Source organism: Dasypus novemcinctus, chromosome 26 (assembly GCF_030445035.2).
Source record: "Dasypus novemcinctus isolate mDasNov1 chromosome 26, mDasNov1.1.hap2, whole genome shotgun sequence".
Lineage (NCBI taxonomy): Eukaryota > Metazoa > Chordata > Mammalia > Cingulata > Dasypodidae > Dasypus > Dasypus novemcinctus.
The window spans coordinates 32,927,294-32,948,462 of NC_080698.1; the positions used below are offsets into that span (position 1 = coordinate 32,927,294).

General features: G+C 41.4%; 1 protein-coding gene across 7 annotated transcripts in view; it reads right to left on the reverse strand.

The window, feature by feature from the left end:
• The window catches only part of FOXP1 (forkhead box P1), a 528,438-nt gene that overhangs the window by 268,945 nt on the left and 238,324 nt on the right, over window positions 1-21,169 (reverse strand). For 2 of the 7 annotated variants that reach the window (XM_071212158.1, XM_058288484.2), the window contains one exon: window positions 11,613-11,664. The exons of the other annotated variants lie outside the window; for them this stretch is intronic. The gene's annotated coding sequence lies outside the window, so the exon portion shown is untranslated. The remainder of the gene's footprint in view (window positions 1-11,612; window positions 11,665-21,169) is intronic. 7 annotated transcript variants of the gene reach the window in all.

The following is a 21,169-nucleotide window of genomic DNA, read 5'->3' on the forward strand; positions in this document are numbered from 1 at the left end:
AGCCTTTCAAGAAAGTCACTGTGGGGTTTTTAGTATTTAGAGATGCCAAGTAAACTGTGCAGTTTTTCACATGAATTGCTTTTGTTTTGTTTCTGAACCAATTTCTCTAAGAGCAAACAGAGAACTGGCCAGTGACATTATAAGGTCATGTGGTGCATCTGACTTGGTCTGGTGCTAGGAAACTAAACTTGCATAGCGGAATGCATTAGAACACACACAACTGGTGCTAAGACGTAGCACTCTGTGCCTGGTACATGAATGATTGAAGTCTTTTAAAAAGTCTTACCCCCAAAACAAACTAACAGGAAGAAAAACTGCATCTCTATTACCTATGACAGTAAATGGATATTTTCAAGTGTTAAACGCAACTACTATCCAAAAAAATAAATACAAATATAATAAGAGATACTCCCTAGCTAAAAAGCAATATATAAAACCTGCTAAGTCAAACCTGTGGGTATAGTAATAGCTCTGGGGAGAAAAAAGGTTGGTACATAAACTCAGGGTTGTGTAGCTGAGTCTGCTCTCAAAACTGGGAAGAGCCAAGAGAAAACTCTACACATGTTTTATTTAAAAATTGCTATTTGAGAATAAAAAATAAAATAAACTGCTATTTGATACTAGTTCCAAATGAAAATGTTGTGTAAAATATTTTCACAGTAGGTGGCATCACTTATCAACTGTAGGAGGGGTGTGGTGGCTTGAAGCCTTTTCCTTTATTAAATTATCAAATAATTATTTAAATTGCATTCACACTTTCAGTTCTATTTGAGATACACCTACAAAGTATGGCAGGCTTGCCAAAGAAAGGGGGAAAAATTCGGGTAGGTTCTGACTATCCAGATATTCGTTTTCTCCTCTCCTCTTTAATCATATGAAAAAAAGAAAGTAAGTGTCAAATCCACTTTTGTTCAGTAACAAATGATTTTGGAGAAAAACCATGTTTCTGCAGCTGACAGCAAAAGTCCCCCTTTTCTTTCAATGGGGGCAATTGGTTTAAAATAGCTTCCTTACTTAAATGCAGCATGAATCAATTTCACTCATCCTGAAAAGGAAGCATGAAGATGTATGTTTTAAAATTAAAAAAAACAAAACAAAACTAAATATAAACATGGTGAGGTTTAGACATGATATCCTCTGCAAACTTGCTTCTTTTTTTATATGAGAGGAAAAAGTGGGCTGATTCTCCTTTTTAACTTATGAACACAATGACTTGAAAAGCAAGACTTCTGATGGTACAAATAATTAAGGAAGAAAGAAACAATCCATCTATAGCTACATTTTAAGTAAAACTGGGAACATTTATCTAATCTTCCAAGAAATAATTAGTTTATTATAAATGTACAAAGGGGAATAGACAACACCAACTCAATGATCTAGCGGTTATATTGAAGAAAGGATAAATTCTGGAGACTTCAGATTTCTTCTTATGCATTAGAAAAAAATAAATGGACCATAAGCAATATTTATCAGGAAAGGTTTTTTAAATATGGAATTAAGAAAAGCTAAAAATTCCAGGAAAAAGAAGTTAATAGTTAAAATAATGATAAAAGGTGCCTAATTTTGGTGGACTCTAAATTGTGGTCTATGGATGAATCAAGGAATGTGCAGTATCAGGACCTAGAATCCTAGAAATTTAGAATGAGAGGAACAGGCAATTTGCAAAGGGCCAAAGAGTTTCATACTTGAATGTTATCTCGTATATGAAGGCCACATTCACTTCTAGGGCAAGACTTCACAACTGCATGTGGAAAAAAACATTCAGTCTCTGCAAAAGAGGAATTGGAACTTGACCTGTTTCAGAATCATCAATCACAATGGAATAAATTTCTAGGGGTTGTCTACTCTATCCTGGTCACATCTTCAGAGAGCATGTGTCCAAAAAGGTAACTTTCAAGGTACTAAGTGGCTTAGCAAACTGAAATAGAATAAAAGGAATATGATAGTATCAAGATAAAGGACATGCCACTATTTATCAATAGCGTTCAATCAGCCAAATTCTCATACAATGGTGGATCATAACATTTAGAAGAGGGATGGCAAATAGATTTCGTATCAAGCACTATCGATGAGCAGTGGATGACTGGCACACTCTGATGAGAAAGAGTCACAGGGTGCAGTCAGGCTTCCTGAGAAAGAATGCTGTGATCAGTTAGCAATGTCTGCTGTGAGTATAGGAAGAGAAGAAAAGTAGTAACAGTTTTTCCATCCATCTGCCAGCAATCACTCTATGACCTCTCAACTCATGCTGTTTCATCCCCATAGTAGGAAATATAAGCTAAAACAAATAAATATGACTTCTCCAAGGCAGGAGACTTGTCCACAACAGTAAGATTTCAAAAATGAAAACAGAGAATACAAATTCGAAAAAGGAAAAATGTTTCAATTTTCTTTCAAGAAAAAGATCTCTTACAAAACCCCTAGGAAAGTCTGAAGCAGAGCGATCCAGGTTTGCAGAAGTCTACAGCTTACCAAGACTGAAATAAAGATTAGGGCATGTGGTATGGTTTACTAGACTGTACTCCTTAACTCATTCCTGGGGACCCCATGACGGACAAGAGAGGATGAGAACTTGTACATTTTTGGAATACAACAAGGCAGGCAGAGCTAAGAAAACTTTTAAAACACATAAAAGTGGGATTAAAAAGAGAACTTAAGGCCTTGGTATGCCAGTTCCTTTTAGTCCAAATCCAACATCATTATATGACAGAGAACTTTTGCCCTTTTTTCCGGGGGTTTGTGTTCTTAACGTTCTTTGGGATTGTAGTTATAATCTTAGGGCCGTTACTAGCCTTAGCTTTTATTCAGCCATTGCTGATCTTTGATGCTGTGAACTGACTTTCCAAACTTTTTGGTAGTACAGTTGCCTGCACGTGAATTTTGGAAGACGGAGATAGAAGTGTGCCTCCAATTAAAATGACTGAAATATCTTTCATATTTATAACAGCATAAGGAACTGGGGGCATATGGAGGGGAGGGAGAGTTTTAAATCATTAAGCCAGAAAATTTATATATTTCTAGACAAACAGAATATTTGCCAAACAGCTGTTAGGTAAAGCACAGCCTACTTTAGCCTCCTGCACACAGACCAAATGGACAACCCAGGACAACGTTCTCTAGAACCATCCTCTATCATCACCCTTGCTTAAGAACTGACAGCACTAGCACGGGGGAAACAGGAGCGCTGCTCTTCAGAATCTAAGAGCCACAAGTTACACTGCCCATGGAATGTTCTGCAGCATGCCAAGGGCACCCCTGGGAACAGCTAGCTTTCGTGTCTGTCCAGAAGAGGGCTGGCTGGTGGGCAGAGGTACAACAGAGGTGGAGGCTCCCTTCTCTGAGGTGTCCACAAAGGAAAGTTTAATGTGGATGAACTGGAGGCACTTTCCTCCCCCGTTATGCACAGGACAAAAGTGCGCATTAACATCATTCCCCTGTGAAGGTTCAAAGAGTCGATATTAGGCCAACTGGGGGTAAGCTGATTGAAAATGGAAGCCGTGTATGGAAAACGTCAGGCAATAATCGCACCCTGGAGCCGGCAGCCCAGAGACCGAAACACCCTGAAAACCAATTGATACTAATGAAACTGCAGCTCCAAGGCAGGCTAGGGCAGAGAGAAGGGTGAGAATTCCAAGCACTTAACAAGTAAGTGGGCACATTTCATGCTGGATACTGATCTTTACCTGGATCCAGTTTTCCCATGGCCATCTCACATCTAATACCCTGTCCCTTGACTTCTTAAGGACCAAAAAGTAAAGTGGGATAATATCCCACTTGAATGCCTGCTTTTAATGGATGACATGACAGCTATAATTTCCATGTGCTTATACCAGTGAAGGCTTCCGTCTATTCTAATGGGGAAAAAAAATCTTAGAAAAGAGCTTACAGATGAACGTTCCCTAGGTTTTTAAGGACTGGTATAGATGTTTTGGGGAGAAAAAAATGTTTAGGTGTGTAACTCACCTTCCACAGGGGTTGGGCTATTGAAAATCTGCAATTAAAATGTTTTCCCTAAACAAAAAGCACAGTAGATATAATGTGGGGAAATGTGTAAATCTTTAAAGGATACTGATTATGACTCATCTTTTTAAAAGGTAAACAACATGCCTCCAATTCAGCAACCACTGAATTTGTATGTCTTAATTTGAAGCTTTCTACGACATTTCTTACTTGCCTATGTCGACAACAAGCTTCCTGAAAGGAGGTGCCCAATTAATATCTGTTGAATGATGTGCATTCCATATGTTTTCGCTCTCCTTAAAAAAAGACAATTATATTTACACATTATGTTTACTTATGGCAAGATATATATTAGCAGAGTATCAAAGAGACAAATTCATCCATTTACCTCAGGGAAATGACCAATAGGAGCCTGTGGCACCAGGACTTCATGGACCAGATTTTGCAGGTATTCAGAACCCAGGACAAAGAGTTGTCTAAGAACTTTTAAGGAATTCCCATTCACTTCTCTCTGGTGACCTATGCTAATGAAATCATTATATTAATAAGTAGATGAGGCAAGATTTAACAGCACATTATGGGCACCACTGTGTATGGAAGTATATTTTTTTTCTTTTTTTTTTTTAAAGATTTATTTCTATCCCCTTCGCCCCCGCCCACCCCAGTTGTCTGTTCTCTGTGTTCATTCGCTGCATGTTCTTTTGTCCGCTTCTGTTGTCGTGGCACGGGAATCTGTGTCTCTTTTTGTTGCGTCATCTTGCTGCGTCAGCTCTCTGTGTGTGTGGCACCATTCTTGGGCAGGCTGCACTTTCTTTCGTGCTGGGCGGCTCTCCTTATGGGGCACACTCCTTGCACGTGAGGCTCCCCTACACGGGGGACACCCCCGTGTGGCAAGGCACTCCTTGGGCGCATCAGCACTGCGCATGGGCCAGTTCCACACGGGTCAAGGAGGCCCGAGGTTTGAACCGTGGACCTCCCATGTGGTAGTGGATGCCCTAACCACGGGGCCAAGTCTGCTTCCCTGGAAGTATATTTTCAAATTCAAGTACTTTGTAACAGTGGGGTAGGTGCTGTATGCCCAGTCTGATGAGGAAGGATATAGTTTTGAAACAACCAAGGAGAGTATTTCCTTAGTGTCTTCGGAGTAGAAATATTTGTTATCTGGGCTTCATTCCCCAATAGTTCCTGAGCCTTTGCTGTGGGCCAGGCCCTGTATAGAGATACTTTCACTGTAGCTGTCAACCCACTTTTGGGGAGAATCACTGGGACACCCACTAGGTCTACCAGTCCTAGGTCTATAGATGCAGTACACACATTGAAAGCTGCACTGTTCAACAGAAATACAAGGAGAGCCCTAAAACAGCAAGCCACAGATGTCATTTAAAGTTCTAGTAAGCCACATTAAAGAACTAAAACCACACAGGTGAAATTAACTTTTAAAATAAATTTTATTTAAGTATGTTCAAAATATTTTGATTTCAAAATACAATCAATATGAAAGTTATTATTGAGCTAGTTCACGTTCTCTTTCCTACAGAGTCTCTCAATGCCAATGTGTATTTTACGCGTACAGCACATCTCAATTCAAGTTAGCCACGTTTCAAGGGCTCAGTAATCGCTTCTGGCTAGTGGCTACCACACTCAACAGCACAGGCCTAAGAGCATTTCAAGAACTAGCTGGAAGCATTTCTGTATGGTGAGGGAAAATGATGCTTTAAATACTGTTATCATTTTACATGCCTGGATCGGGACTGCTGAGATATGGTATAGAGGAACAGTGCTGGGAAAAAGGAATAATAAGAAATGCAAGTGTAGAGTTTCTGTGCAAATCAGGCACTGTTTTCTGTTCCTACACAATATGAATAAATACAAGTATAAGCTCCGAGTCTATACAGGAGCATGGGGATACATGTAAACATCTATAGATCCACAGAGCTATAAATTCTATAAATGATATTCATTGTCACCTGCCAAGATAACAGTAAGGAAGACTTCAATCAAAGAGAAGGAGGCAGCACAGCATTTTTCTATTAAAAATAATAATAATTTAACAATAATCTATTTCGTGTGTTGGGGCAGAGGGGGTTGGGGAAAGAGGAGAGTGGCTTCCTGCCAGTTTACATCACACTGAGAGACTGAGAAAGTAGAAGGATTCTCATTTATTTAGAAAGCACACTTACAGCCTAAATCCCCCAAACATAAGATAAATACGACAGGCCTTAAGCATCATAGGTACTCAACAAATACGTCAAATTAATAAACAAATTAGTTAAATAATAAGTTAATTCTCTTAGAAGCACAAAATCCTCTCCAAACTACACACACGTTAGTAGGGAGCATGTGGTGGTGATTAAGTTAGCAAGGGCTGTGTGGGCAGCCAGGCTCGGGTTCCAGGCCCAGCTTGGTCACTTTCTACCACGTGACTATAAACGAATTATTTAATCTGAGTGAATGCCAGTTTCCTCATCCGTAAGTAGTGACAAATAAGTACCTTCTCAGCCTCTACGAGAATAGAACACGTCAAGTGCTTAGACTGGTATCTGGAACACCGTTACTGTTCAGCTTATGCCAGTCCAAGGCACACAGACATGCCTCTGTGGAATGGAGTAGTGTGTGTCTACAGTGAACATCAGGATTGGAGTTCAGGGCCAGGAGTGGAGACTCTGGAGGTGTAGTAGGAGTCTTGATGCCACCCCTAGCCAGCTGTGTGGCCAGGGATGCATCTGCAATGCAGGTACCACACAGTCAAAAGAGGAGAATAATTGCGTCTTCATTGAAAGGCTTTTGGGAGGATTAAATGGCATCACGTAGGACCAGCAATTAGCACAGTTATCTGGCTCATAGCTTTTGCTCAATAACTATTAATTATCATTAGCATTATAGAAATTAATCGATAATCTGGAGTGAGATGCATTCCCGTCTAGGATTGCCCTGTCTAACTGCAAACACTTATCCCTGACGGTTCTCACACAAGGGAGAAGCCAGAGGAAGAGTGGATGGAAGAGATTCCAATCAAAATATCATGCAATGTTCAAAGGCTTTATATTATACAAAGCATTTTCTTCTTTATTTCCTCATTTGATGTTCACAAGCCCACAAGGGTAAGCACAGGGTATTTCAATCAGAAAATCTGCCTGGAGCACCTACTATGTGCAAGGCATGATTCTAAGTGCTGGAACTTGGAATAAATATTCCTTGTTCCTAGGGAGATTATGTTCTAGTGTACCCATTTGTTTTACTCACCTTCCTAGAAGCAGCAAATTCTAAAGTGAGGATATCTGCTTGGCTAGGGACTTGGTGGGAACTGAGAAAGTCTGTATTACTTAATAAAAATGTTGCATACTATTACATAAAATCATTTCTCCTTCCCCCCATCTCTTCCAATTATATCGAAAACAAAAATGCTCCACATTTTTTTTAAGCATATGGAATTACATACTTGGATATGGAATTACAGCCACACACAAACACTCCTCTAGAACTTTTTACACATTTTTTGTATTCTAATATACTTCTGAAATTATGTAAAGGAAAAAAAAAGTTTACACTTTTAAGTTTAAATTGCTTTAAAATAAATCATCAATTATCACGCCAATAGTGCAGCAACATTGGCTTAATTCACGACAACTGGGAGATGTTCCCCACCATTGAGATTTCCAAAATTAGGCAAAAATTCCATATCCCAGTTGTCACTGTTACAAGGTGGAGTAAGCCCCACGTGCACTTTGCCGTGGAAATACCAGGAAGTTTCTGACTTCCAAAAAATTAGAAAAGGCAGCCACTTGTCAGAGAATTGCTTGGAGAAGGGTTGGAAATCAACTGGCAGGAACTTTGGGTCAAGAGGTATAGAAGTGGGAAAGGCTCAGACTTCTACAGTTCCAAGAAACAAGGATGGACGTACTGATTACTATTTCTTAATACCGTTCCACTTGCTGAGGAAGTTGTATGTAGGAGAGTCAAACAGCTTGAACTATTTTTAGGCCTATGGCCCTTTTAAAAACAGTGCTAAATTCAGTCCCCAGTTACACCCACTCAACTCCCACCAGCTTCAGCCTGAGCCTTGGGGAGAGTCCGTTCACAATGTCCAAGAGTTTACTTATGCTCTTCGCATTCTTTGGCTCAAATTAAACAACAACACTTTACTCTCCAAGGACTATCAAAAGCCACATGGTCGCTCTTCTGGCTAGGGGGGCAGTGGCCATGGCCTTACATTCCGAGGAACATCCATGAGCACAGTCATGATTCTCACACAACCTTCTCCACAATCTAGATGGGGCGGGCGGGGAAGCGGGGGACGACGGCAAAGACACGCCTCTTCGTAACGGGGTTCAGTTGTACCTCTGAATTACTAAAAATCATAATCTCAACTACAAACGCCCAGATTTGAAGAATCTTAAAACTGTTGACTACATTAAACTTTTACCTCCGAGTAGTGTGGCGAACTTACAAGGGATCTCATGAAATTCACTGCTGCTGATAAAATACAAACTCTGACTATAAACAATAGGGCGGTGAAAAAAAAAATCATCCTTTTATAAATAGAGGTTCCAAGGCCAACTTGGGGGTTAGTGGAGAGCCTTTGGCATCTCAGATTACCTTAACCGGGGCCTGTCACATCTCACGGAAAGGACACTTCCGTCTCCCTTCCACCCTCTCCAATAGTCCCTTCTTAAAGGAACACTCAGCCAGATAATGAATCCTTTAAATGTTACATCTTCTGTGGTGTGTTATTGTGGTGCCGAAACTCTTCACATCAAACAGCCATCAGGACTATTACAAAGTGGGCTTATGAGAGAGGGGCTGAAAAGGAGCTGTGTGAAAAGAAGTGGAAAATTAAAGCTGAAGCAGTCTAAGAAAGGGCTTAATTTACTGGCATGTACAGTATGCAAATGAGATTACTCTCAGCTTAACTGCATCATTTATGTCCATAATAACGGCATCATCATTACAGGGCTCAAATTAAATTACACCATAATTAGCATATCAAAGTGATTGGTTAAAGTTTAAAACAAATACCCAATTTTGTTAATGAACAGCTGTAATTGTCATGTACACTTCAGTGAAAACTCTCTAAACAAATATATGTTTTAGAAGAGAGGAAGGTTTTTTTTTCTTCTCCAGCAGACAGGTCTGCAGCAGAGGTAAAAATAACAACAACAACAAAGAATGACATCGACTATTCTATTAATGTTAATATATGCTGATCATTTTCAGGTAATAAAGCATGCTATCAAAACAAGGCTTCCCTTATATATAGACACCTTCCCTGCTCCTAAAAGTGACAAACCACCAGAAACCTGCTTCCATTTGCAGCAATAACAACGTAACAACGCCGGAGTAACCTGTCTATAACAAGCAAAGGCCGTGCTCAATAACATGCCATTACTAACCCCCCCCCCGACTTATTTAAAACAGATCCACGTTCAAATCATGCCAAGTCAGAGCTGATTTTCTCCCCGTTTCAACCAAAAAAAGAGTGACAGAGCCAGAAAACTGCTGAATTTATGGGGTAGACCAGAATGCTCCTATGCTGATGACCTGGTAACATTAATTAGACAGACTCCAACTTAATTTCCTCTAATCAAATCATATAGCGACACAGCAGTTTCAAACACGGGGCGACACCTGGGAGGTTGTTGCTCTTCTCACATTAAAGTAAATCAGGAGGTGCAACTAGCTATTTTGTCAATGCTTGTTGCAGTCAGCATGCACACAAATTTCATACATGCAAAACTACAGACTAATAATAAGCTTGTTTTCAAATATTTCTGTTATAATTATTTTAATGTCCGAAGAGTTTCTACACAAAAAGGCTTGAGGCTCACGTGCAAAAAAGCTGTCTGCCTAAGACTATCCCCCCTTTCTTAAAAATGTACTCCATATGTCCTCCCTGATATATCTGTGAGGATAACCATCCACTGTGATTTATAGCCAGGCAAGCCAAAATATATTTTTACCAAAAAAAAAAAAAAAGGGGGGGGGGGGAGCACTTTCGTATATACTTAACAAGCAAATTGAATGTCTTATTAAAATCGTATTATCTAAACAGTGTTCAAAAATTTAAAGAAAGTAGATTTTCATTTTATTCATCGAGGAATCCATTAAAGCTTAGGCTCTGAAGTAGTATGTAAATTATGTGCCTTTCAAGGTAGAGCTAGGGCAAATTCACTCCATCAACTAATGATGAACCTCATTATGTGCAGGGAGGATTCATAATGAGGAAAGAGCCACCCGCCATTCCATGTTCTAACATAAATCCCTGTAAAATTTGAATATCTCTCTGTCTAATTAAAGGCTACTAATTCCAATCACCCCCTTCATGGCCCCAAAGTAAAAATAAACCTCTTTAAAAGCAGACTGCAGTTATATTTCTAAAGCAGCACTCCATTCTGTTTGGACTCAGAATCTTCCACTCAGATATGTTTTACGACAAGCATAATTAGCAGCTTTCTAAGATACAAACTTTGGGGCTGTTCAAGCTCATTTTGGTTAAATACACTAGTTTTCTCTTTCTCAAAGAGCTTCACCTTGACGGGGCCACAGTGCTTGCACAGAGATGATCCGCAGCCAGGAAACCAACGGCAATGTGCGAGCATAGCGTTAATGTGAAATAGAATTCTTAGCACTCAAGTTCCGTGCTAAAGCTGAGATGTTCAGAAAAGCCAAGTACTGTGGCATGAACCCGAGATTGCATTTGGATGGGGACATATTCAAATCTGTTTGGGAACGACATACTTAATTCTGGAGCAAACTGCTCACTTTTAATGTGGTTTGAGCTAATGAACAAGTACAGCCTTGCGTCTCACAAGCCAAATGATTCCCTTGTCTAATCACTGACTTTGATTTTTTTTCTTTTAACTGAAAACTATAGAACACAAACACTAAGTTGCCAAACATATTTATTATGATTAATAGCCTGTAATACCCCTCACTAAGGCTTAATTTGCTCTTGTTTTCAATTATGAATCTGCACCACTCTCTTCTAGTCTCCCTTTCAGATGGAATGAATTTCTGGTGGTCTTTACTTTTTCTATTGTACTGCCACCCACAGCAAGGTGCAATTAGATTAAAAAACAGCTAACCTCCACCTGTTCTCCAACAGAGCTCCAGCAGATCATGCAAAATTAGAGAACAAAATAATTGAGAAATAAGTGAAGGTATCCTGGGAATTAAAACAATTAGACCAAAGAAAAAAGAAAAAGTACCTTTGCCAGTCAGCCAAACACTTATACCTTAATGTTAAATTTCAAAAAAAAAAAAAGGGGGGGGGAGGAGGAGGGGTACCCTATCCTTTAATTTTGATAAACTGAATGTAGACTCTGACCAGGAAATCTTATCTGCTGCCATAAATTCAACCATTCCCAATGTCTGAACCCAGCTTGGTAATGAAATGTACACATTAGTGTTACATCACTACAGAATTTCAGGACCTATCGAATCCATTCTATAAAAGATGCTGCCGCTTCTTTAAGTTGCATAAAAATAAACTCCACTACATAAAAGCTGCCACAGTGCATGCTCTCTCATCCCTCAGCTCCAAGCACGAGCCACACACACCACCCCCCCTTTAGGTCAGCCACTCAAGCATTAGGAAGACATCCCTCCCAAAATAACTTGGCCCTCCCCCCGAAGCACAGAGTTGAGCAACCTACCTTTGTTCTGGAGTTGCAGATAATAACAGGCAAACCTCAAGACCATGAGGATCTGGAGAAGATCAGGAGAGTTGCAGAAAAAAAGAAAGAAGAAAAAGAAATAACCACAAGTAGAGAAGAAGAACTGAAAAAATAAAAACAACAGAGAAAGTCTTCTAATGAAACTGTTGTGGCTGCCAAACGTTGGGGTATTTTCAGCAGTATTTACATCAGTGAGTACACCTCTGCTCCTCTCATCCACAACTGGTGGCATTTTTTCCCTGAATCCATGCATGACAATTAAAAGCAACTACACCTCTATTTGGGAAGGAAACCACAAAAGACCTCTGCAATATTTCTTAACAATGTCTATATCACTGATGAGCATTAGTTTGAGTGACAAAGGTCCCGGGCTAAATCAACATTCTTACCTTAATGTTCCTAGTAAAAGGCTCCAGGAAACATAACTCATGAGACATGTATGCAAAGATAACAATTAATCCAGAGCCCTCAGATGAAGTGAGGAAAAAAAAAAAGGGAGAGGAAAAAAAAGGAAAAGAAAAAAAGAGAAAGAGCAGTGGCTCACATTTCCAAACAAACGCAGCTCAGCCGGGGCAATGATGGCATAAAAACAGGTTTGCATATACAGAGAGCTCAGTGGCAGAAGCGAGAGTTCTGTAGGATTTATTTGACACTTATTTTCCGGGAAGCCTTTTGTGGAGTTGTACCGTTTGTTTCTTATTGTCTGAGAGGCAGTTAGGAGCTTTCTCCCCGAGGGGGCCTCTCAACCCCTTGCCTTGGCCGCCTTTGACAGGGAGGTAACCATATTAGGATGTGTATGGTAAAGTAAACAATAACATAGTTGCAATGAAATGGAATTTTTTTTTCCTCCAGCTAATGGTGTTAGGGTCAGTCCTTTCTTCTTACCCATTCCCACTAGTTTTATTTCCTAGTTCAAACAGGCCCTTCTCTTCCTTTTTTTAAAAGTGTTCACTGTTTCCAAATATCCGACTGTAAATTTGCTGAGAATGTTTGCAATGTAAGAAAAAGCTTTTAATGTCCAAATAAAGATTGTGTCAGTTTAATCATTAAAGGGAATAGGAATTTTCAAATCCTTCCAGAGATCCAAGCCATCTCTTCTTATTACCCCTGCCTCATCTTTTCCTGAAGGTTGAAATTACTTGGTCATTTAATAAAAGTAGCTTCAAGGATTTTTTGTTTTTTGTGTTTTTTTTAAAGAAAGAGACTTGCCTTCATAAAAATTCCACATTCACATACTGTTACTGTGTGAAGAGTATTAACCATTCCAGCACCTGAAAATGTATTACCTGAAATCTCTATGATGGTCACTTTTACTTGATAAAGATCTTTTCCACTTCCCCCAATATCCCCCCCCAAAGAAAAAAGAAAGTATAAAATACTATAGTCAATTCATCCTTTAGAAATAAACCAAAAATATTATCAAGAATGAGTTCCCAAGATGTTACATATTTAAGAAAAGTTCTGCAGGTCCAAAGGCAACAATAAAAAGTCATGCTGCTTTCTTGTCACCGTCGCGAAGCGTGATATCCCCGTCCCACCCCCTTCCACCCCAAACAGCCAGGCACACATTCCCTGGAAGGTCAGGGCGGCTGATCGGGAGGACAGCGGCGCTGACGGGGCCACAGAGAGCGGATCTGGAGAAAGCCGAGCAGCTGCCAGCCCCAGCCCCCACGCAGAGCCAGCGTCCATGTCGCCCTTCCCTGGGTGGGAGCGGCGGCTGCTCTGGAAAGCAGCTTCCCAGTGAGGTCTGCCAAGCTGAAGGAGTTTAAATAGCGGCCGCCAGGGCAGCCAGCCCTCGGCATGCACGGAGGGGAGGAGAGGCACTGTGCCGCGGCCTGTGAGAACCCCAAAAACCATTCCTGTACCAGGCACCAAAGCAAGACACGTGGAGTGAGTGAAGGGGCCCGGACAAGCAGGGGAATAAATGATGCGTGCAATTAAGAACGCAGCCGGGTTTATTTAGCAAGTAACATAATGCACGTGGCCACGTCCAGAGCTCTGGGGGTGTGGGGGGGCGGGTAGAGTTCCTCCCCAGCCTGGGACCTCTGGGCTGGCTGGCTAAACTGCCTAGGTTCTTATCAGATCCATATCCTAGAGAAACCTAAAACCTCTGCAACTCATGTTTTATTAAAACATGTTTAGCATTCTTCTTAAAGATAGGTTTTAACCCCAAATACCCATGAAATTAAATCTCCTACACCACTTATCTACACTGCTGGGCAAAAACTAAAGTTGAGCTAAACAGAGAGATAGCAAAATCAATAAATCACACGAAACAAGTAGCAGTTCAAAAGTTCAAAGATATGATGGCCAGTTCAGTGCGTCTTAGCACTTACCCAATAATAACTCGTCTCCCTCACTCCTCATGGTATAGACAATTTCATGGCATCATTTTCATTAGCCTGTCTCATGGAAAATTGCTAGCTATTTATGTATATGCTAAAATAAATTAGCCATTTCATCGAGCAGTGTGATTCTTATAAAATATATTAACACAATACTCAATTTTCCAGTTGGAGTAAATAAATAAATCAATAAATTCAATACAGGGCGATTCTTTTATTGTGGCACTACAGCTCTCAGCATAAGTGTTTTTATTGGGTTTATTTGTTTCAATAAAAATTGAAATGGGCCAGTGATCTTGGTGCCGGCATCTTAAAAAAAAAAACTCTCATCCACTGGGGGGAAAAATATTGTATAAAACAAACTTATAATTTTATTCAAAAATAATTTTCATTATGATTATTATTCCACAACCAGATTCTAATGAGAATATTGCAAAGGGAAAGGGGGACCTTGGCCAGGTGCCTGATTCTTGTGGCATCGCTGTGCTACAGACCCAAGTCTGGGGGTGACGTTTCTGAAAGATAGCAGGGCCACACCAAGCTGTGACCTTCTGCCTGGAATGCACCCCCTTCCCTGAGCAGGGAAAATGGCAGTGGGACAAGTGCCAGATGGCCTCTTCTGTCACACCTTACGGAATGCCATTGATTGTGGCTTGGAGAAGGCCATTTACTCCAGCCTCTGGGGGAAAAACAGAGGTATCATGATGCAGGAAAGAAGAGAGAGGTGTGCGGATGCTGTAAATAAAATCAGGCCGAGGCTCAGCTCTGGAGGTGAAACTGAGATTACCACCAAGCCTGAGATTTTCCCAAGTTACCAGCACAATGAAAATCAAAGGGAAATAGCGCAGTGGGTAAGTGTTGTTTCCGCCTGCCCTGGCATCTATTTCTCCCTTCCTCTGACAATACCAGCTTCATTCTTCTATGGGGAACCCCTCCCCACTCTCAGTCCCTGGGGTTCACAGGAGGTTCAGGCATCTCCCAGCTCCAAGCCAGGCCTGGCCAATCAATCGTGTGTTCCGCTCTGCTGGCCACACTGATTGGGTGATGGATGGCCGTGTCCTAGGAAGAATGAGACTCAACAACTAGACTTCTGTGGGAACTACTAGAAGAGAGAGACTGTCTGTCTGCTGGGCTTGCTAAAGCTTTAAGAACGTAGGTTGGACTTGCCACCACAAAGAGAAAGTGGGCTGCAAAGGGGCCATGACACAGCAACACAGAAGTGAGCACAAGAGAATGAGAGATTCCTCAGAACACTGTTAGAGCACAGTCCTACTCCTGGGACTTCTCAATTATGCGAGCCAACTAAGTTCCCTTATTTGCTCTATCAGCTGGAGTTGGATTTGGGTCACTTACAACAAAAAGATTCAATACTGGAACCCCAAACAGAAATGCATTCTATGTGCATCTCTCCCAACTCTCAAATACACGTTAGGCCTTATGGGAAAGCAAGTTAATTAAAGACACACATGCCAACAAACTCCTATAGTTAATTTCCAAAGCCTGCAGGACCTCATATTACTTATGTAGCCTGGTCATCTGCCATGTTCTTGCTTTTAAAGGTGGAAAAAGTCAGAAGAGTATGTCAAGATCCACTATTAGAAGGAAATCAAGACTATTCCAAAGCAAATTAAAATATAAGTCTAAAAAAAATTCAACACCAGGTCAAATATAGACTTAATAAACTCTCTTCTTCAGGCCCCCTGTGGCTATGGTTCAGGGAAGGAAAGGGGCCAACCGGTCAGCTTAGATGAACGCTCACCCACAGGCCTTACTCTCTCCTGTTGACTGACGCAGGCCTGGTCCACTCAGCCTTTGATAGAAGTCATGTTGGGAAAGTGGGGGGCAAGACAGAGGGGTCCTTAGCCTGCTAGTCACTGATCACAAATAGTCATTGAGGGGTGAGGTAGAAGAAAGGCCAGTGTGGGTCACTGAGAACAGGTCAGCACAAACTCTGCAGGCTCCAGTGGATTCAGAATCCTCTTCAGAGCTTTCACAGGTGCTGGGACTCCAGGAAGAATCAAAAGAATGCCCTGCCTTAGTAACGAAGGAAAGAAAATAAGGGAATAGGATGTAGAGTCTTGTAGGTGAGAGGGAAACCACAGGCAGGCTGGAACCAATACTACTGATGGCTGGAGACACTTAGCAGGTGTCAGGCACACTTCTATTCATATTCTACATATTATATGTTAACTCAATTACTCCTCAGAACAACACTACAAGGTGAATATCACCATTATCCCATTTTACACACGAAAAACTAAAGCACAGTTGGTTAAGTAAATCGCTTAAGGTCACACAACTAAAATGTAACACAGGTGGGACCTGAAGTAACACAGGTGGGACCTGAAGCCAGGCAGTCTGACTCCAAAACTCATGCTCATAACCATTAACACTATACCTCCTCTCATATATTATATAGACGATATATATAAACAAATGGCATATGCATACACAAGCAACACATATGCACATATTACATGTAGACATACATACATATACACAGGTATCCACTGACACACATATAAAAATTCTTAGGAGTCTGACCCAAATATTCTTTTCTTCAGCCTACCAAAGTCTCAGTCTCCCAGGCAAACTGTCAAACTATTTAAGAAGACATAATACATTCTAAAAGTGACAATCTATTTAGCTCAGTATTAAAATGTATCTCCTGAATACGGCACATGTCATAACTAAAGTTCTTGGCATAATATTGATAGAAGGAAAGGAAAGGTGACAAAGTCGTAAGTTATTTTCTTTTTCTCTTATGTTGGTTCTTCAGTAATTATAAAAACTTTCACTTATTCAATACCTAATTGGAATGGAAGACAGTATGTTTGTCCAGTAATTCTTACAATATTTTCCCCATTTCACAGATAATGATAAACTGAGGCTCAGGTTAAATGATGCATATAAGGTCACAAAGTGAGTAAATGGCAGCAAGAAATTTCAGCTCAGGTGCTGAGAACGCAAAATCCCCGCTGGGCCCTATCCCTGGCCTCCTCCTTTCACGCCCAGGGTCAATCCTCCGTCATTCTCATGAGTTCAGCTGTTAACTCTAATGTGCCATTAACTCTTATATCCCATGCCTAACGCCAACTTCAAGTCTAGGGGGAAGCAGAATGAACAGATAAAAACATGCAAATATAAATCACAAAATCCACCATATTCTATGAAGAAAACAGACGTTGGTCAAGGATGATAAAATAATGGTGGGGTGTGGGGGGACCTATTTAAATAGGACGAACAGGAAGTGTCTGTTTAGAATAAGTGACATTTAGGCTGGGCAGAGCAGGCGAGGCCCTGCCCGCCCGCCTGGCCTGGTCTCCAGCCCTGGCTCCAGCCCAGCCTGGCAAACCAGGGCCTTGATTTCCTCTCTCTGGGCAGGAGTGGACCTCAGGGCAATTCCGTCAGCGTTTCTTGGGACTAGTAACCACAGTAACACAAACAATAATAAAACAACAACAATAATAGAAGCTACCAATTTCTTTATTCATACTGTGCCAGAGACTACTAATCACTTTACATGCATTTTCTCATTTAATCCTGACAGAGTAACCCTATGAAATATACACTATTATCATTCCCATTTTTCAGATAAGGAGATCAAGCATAAAAGAAGTATGCTTGGCCATACAGCAGCTAAGTGGTGGAGCCCAAATCTGAACCCAGCACTGGATAGGATACCCCTTGCCACATCATTCGGCTGGCATCTACCTGCTGCTTAGAGTGACTGTATCAGCCCCTGCTGCTCAGACTGGCATCCTGGCTACTGATGCTGGCCGAGAGTAGAATGCCAGTCCACCAAAATGCAAGACCTCATGACTTAGATGGTTGGCTCCACTCATTTGGGAGGAGGAGGAAAGATGGGTGGGGGGAAGGAAGAGGAAGGAGGGAAAATAACACATGGCTCCTTTATTTCTCCAGTCCAGCTGCATCAGCATCAACTCATCCCGTGGTAGCACGACAGAACCTCATTTGTCTCTTAAGTGGGGACAAGGGTCTTGGGACAAACTGTTTCTGGATTTGACCAGTTTCAATCCTATTTTGTACCAACATTATATCCACAACGTAGTCTGCCTGAAACCTTGGTTAATAAGGGTTGCTTTAAAACTCCCACTGAAGAACTGGGGTCTACAGGGAGCCGCCTACACTGGAGAGCAGGAGGACTGTTCAAACTCAGCACTAGTCTCAGACTCTGTACATTACGTTAAGTAAATATGATGTGAATAGGGTGTAAGAGTATTGCTGTGGAAGGGAAAGGTTTTGTGGTGGATGTATGGGAGTGCTGTATACTATATATATGCATTGCTGTGGTCTAGGGCTCCTGTGAAGAGAAGCTCAATAATTAGGGGGGGGGGAAGATAGGATGTAGAATTTTTTCCAAGTCAACACGTATTCTTTATATAACCTTTAAACCCATCGCTATATGCCATTTCCTAGTAAGGGACCCTGACATTATATTGGGCTTCAAATTTCAGGGAGTTCTGGATCACAGAGTGGTTCAACAAAGGCAATGGAGGAATACTGGTATGGGATACCATTGACAGGGGATATATGGCTGACAGGGAGCTGTACAGAACATATGTCCAGGGTGCATGGCAATGTTTGGATATACTCATAGTGGCAACAATTAAAAACCACAGCAGGGGGGGTACTGGGTTCCTGGCCAGTGGTGCTCTGTCGTGGTCCCTAGGGGAGCAGCGACAGTCTCCCAGGTGCAGCGGCGGGGACCAGGAGGGAGTGAGGGTTCAACAGTGAGCCCATGACGCTAATGACTATGCTTGTGAGCTGATAAGCCTAAAATAAGAACAAGGCCTAGAGCAGCATTGTGCCTGGGAATTTCCTCCTGTCAGCCTTCATGTTACTCAAATGTGGCCAGTCTCGAAGCCAAACTCAGCATGTAAATGCAATGCCTTCCCCCCAGCGTGGGACATGACACCCGGGGATGAGCCTCCCTGGCACCGAGGGACCACTATCAACTACCAACTGATGATGCAACTGGAAAATGACCTCATACGGAAGGTTCAACACGGATCAGCGGAATATCCCTGTCTACATAAAATAACATGACTTTAAAATGCTGTTTGACCTAATGTAAGGGGGAAATGGAAAGGAGAAATGAGTTTATATGGCTACGAGTCTCTAAAAAAGAGTCTGGAGGCTGTCAGAAGGATTGCCCTTATGCACAACTGAGCAGAGTCTGAGAGACAGATAAAGCAGATACAACCCCCGGATATCGGTTCCTTCGAGGGCTAAAGAGACCCATGGGAGTTATGGTCATGGCCGATGGGGTTAACTACCAGGTCAGATGGCCCCTCTTTGGAACTGGTGTTTATGTGTGACGAATCTGGACTCAGATGGGATCTCTCTTCATAAGACTTTATGTGCTGGAGGTGCAGTTAGTGTCGGGGTTTAAGATATATTTAGGGGATTTGAATCTCTGGACTGACAATGTGATAGCCAGGTCCTGAGCCTCAACAGACTCCAGCACCTACAATCTGACTTATTGGGCTCACCACACTCAGCTAAGATGGAGTTGAAGAAGGACAACCACCACACCATGGAGCCTAGAGTGATTACAACTGAAAGTGGGAGGATTGCATCCAGCATCCATGTGGAATCTGAGCCTCCTCTTGACATAGAGGTGCAATGGACACAACCAATCCAATGTCCACATAGAAAAGGTGGCACTGGATTGAGAAAAGTGGACATGATGGCTGATGGGTATGGGGAAAGGCAGGAAGAGATGAGAGGTGGAGGCGTCTTTGGGACATGGAGCTGCCCTGGATGGTGCTTCAGGGGCAATCACCGGACATTGTAAATCCTCACAGGGCCCACTGGATGGAATGGGGGAGAGTGTGGGCCATGGTGTGGACTGTTGACCATGGGGTGCGGGGGTGTACAGAGATGTACTTGCCAAATGCAATGGATCTGTCATGATGATGGGAGGGAGTGTTGCTGGGGGGGGAGAGGTGGGGTGGGGGTGGTAGGGTTCAATGGAACCTCATATATATATATATTTTTAATGTAATATTATTACAAAGTCAATAAAAAAAAAGTCAAAAAAAATAAATTTTACTAAATATTTGAAAAAAAAAAAAAACTCAGCACTAGTGACATTTTGGGTCAGATAACTCATCGTTGTGGGACCAATCTGTGCAGTAAAGGATTTTGAGCAGCATTCTTAGGTTCAAGTAGCAGCCTGCCATGCTCCCCCGATGAAGTTGAAACCATCAAACATGCCTGGAGACATTGCCAGAGGTCTCCTGGGCACAGGGGCAAATTTGCTCTGGGTTGAGAATCACTGCTCAAGAGCAGTGTCCACTATAACTTTCTGTGTCAGTGAAAATGTTCTACACCTATGCTGTCCACTCCAGTAGTCATCCGCCATATGTGGCTTTTGAGCACTTGAAATACGGCTAATACAACTTGGGGACTGAATTCTTAACTTTATACAATTTTAATTAACTTAAACAGCCACACATGTCTAGTAGCGACTATATTTTTGGATAGCACAGTTTTAGAGGTGTCACAAAATGCCCATATTCATGAGAATCAGGTCATCAGCAGACAGACATTTGGTTCCCAGTTTTCAGATTTTATATATTAATTTTAAAATTAAAGACCCTTTTTGTCTCAAGGGAAATCAATAAATTCTCTAAAATTTCAAGAGTGCATGGTCATGTCATTTTCCAAATTTCATTCTTACTTTGAGTCTGATCTAATTTTTCTAAAAAATTATTTTTATAAACAGTTCTCATTAGAACTGAAGATTTCTTTAATAAACTCAAGTGAATGATTTAGTCTTGTAGTTCGATCCAAGTACACTCTTTAAAAGCAAGTTGCAAAATATGTATTTTTTCCCACTGTTAGAAAACGTACTTGCCATTCTCTTAGGGATACATCGCATGTAAATTGTGTCTTCTGAGATATGAGCTCTACTGGCCAATGTGCTTGGCTCTCCCAACTCAAATAACTCACACCATTTGGAAAGTGAGTGACACTATGAAAGGTTTCTTAAACAGTAACATGACTCTATTCTGACCTTTCCCTGAAAAGATCCAAAATGCCTATACTCAGGTGGAGCTTTTCACTGTAGCTCTAGACGTGATGAATTTTTCAGCTTAAGGAGAAAGATCAGTATTGATGTAACAAAATGACTGGAAAACCAGCTGCACGATATTATAAATA